The sequence below is a fragment of the Sciurus carolinensis genome, chromosome 1 (assembly GCF_902686445.1).
Source record: "Sciurus carolinensis chromosome 1, mSciCar1.2, whole genome shotgun sequence".
Classification (NCBI taxonomy): Eukaryota; Metazoa; Chordata; class Mammalia; order Rodentia; family Sciuridae; genus Sciurus; species Sciurus carolinensis.
The window spans coordinates 107421514-107423139 of NC_062213.1; the positions used below are offsets into that span (position 1 = coordinate 107421514).

At 40.1% G+C, this 1626-nt stretch overlaps 1 non-coding gene across 1 annotated transcript; it reads left to right on the forward strand.

The window, feature by feature from the left end:
- The first annotated feature begins 1295 nt into the window (after positions 1-1295).
- Positions 1296-1373, forward strand: Trnai-uau (transfer RNA isoleucine (anticodon UAU)). The gene has a single exon. It is a non-coding gene; the product is annotated as a tRNA-Ile (tRNA).
- Positions 1374-1626: the final 253 nt, after the last annotated feature.

Genomic DNA, 1626 nt, shown 5'->3' on the forward strand with positions numbered 1-1626 from the left:
AACATGTCACGCTAAGTAACTGATGATGGGCACAGAGGTGGGGTGTTCCCATGGGAGAAGCTTATTTCCTATGTAACATGGAGTCTCAGAGCAAAATGGAGTCTGTTCAGTCATTTCCCTTAGAGTCTGGCCTATAACACTCTCATGGAGCCAGATCTGTCAGCCCATCACAAAACCCTCAGCACAATTGTCATGAAGAATTTCCTCTTCATATCACTTTATGTTTATCTTCTTTACTGGAAGATAACTCCATGAAGTAAGGACTAGGTTGATCTTATTTGTCACTATGTCCCCAGTTCTAGTGGACACTCCAAACTTCAAAAGAGTGGAAGTCAGGGCAGTAAGGACAGGCCCTGCCTCAAGACTTCACCTTGGGGAGGGAGTGGTGGCCTCTGACTCCCTCAGTCCGCAGGCTGAATTCCACCCTGACCTGGGTCTCTATTCCCTCGTCTGTTAAATGTGACTAATAATTTCATTCTAACATGACTGTTGTGAGGAGGAAAGGGAATGGCTGTAGGTTGAACCTGAATATGGACACAGATTTCCCTTGGCTGGTCAAACCTGTAGAACAGTAATCCCTGCTTCGGTGTTCTGACACCCAGGGGAAGAGAGCTAAGAACATGAGGCCGGGGCTGGCCCCCAGGTCCTTGGGTCTCTGCTCCTTCTTTTTACAGGGTCTTCATTTCTACAGTCTGAAAAAAAATCATAACACATGTAAATTGTAGGAAAAAATAGAGAAAAATAGAAAATGTAGATTTCACAAAGAAGAAAATGAAAAACTACCCGTGATTTCCTCCCCAATATTAATATTTGGGCATGTGTCATCTTAGCTTTTCAATATTCTTATTTATATGTCATAGTTCACACAACCTATAACCTGTGGGTTTTCATTAACACTATTTAAGGACATTTTTGTATTTTAAATGTTCTTAGATAATATGGTTTTCCAATATTTTCTCTTTTAATTTTGATTTAGGACCTTTCGTCTTTTTTAAGGTAAGTATTTAGTGTGATAAATTTCACTGTCAGGGCTGGGGATGTGGCTCAGTGGTAGAGTACTTGCCTAGCAATTGTGACATTCTGGGTTCAATTCTCAGCACTATGAACAACATCAATAGCAACAAACAACAACAAAATAAAACAAAACCAAAAATTCCCTCTCAACCATACTTTAGCTGCATCCCATATTGATATATTGCATTTTCATTTAATTCTATGCATTTTTATTTTCTTTTTGGACATCTTTTAATTTTTTAATCTAGTTTTTAACTTATAAGTTAAGCTTATTCGGGGCTGGGGAGATAGCTCAGTCGGTAGAGTGCTTGCCTTATAAGCACAAGGCCCTGGGTTCGATCCCCAGTACCCGCCCCCCAAAAAAAAAAAAAGTTTAGCTTATTCACATGGCAAAACAATTCAAACAACATAAAAGGGTATTCAATATAAAGAAAGTCTTTTTCTCATCTCACATCCCAGTTCCTTTCACTAGGGGAACTATAGCGAATAGAAATTCTGTGTACCTGGCAGAAATCTTCCAATCTCCCACGCAATCTTGTGTGTGTGTGTGTGTGTGTGTGTGTGTGAGAGAGAGAGAGAGAGAGAGAGAGAGAGAGAGAAAGAGAGAGAGAG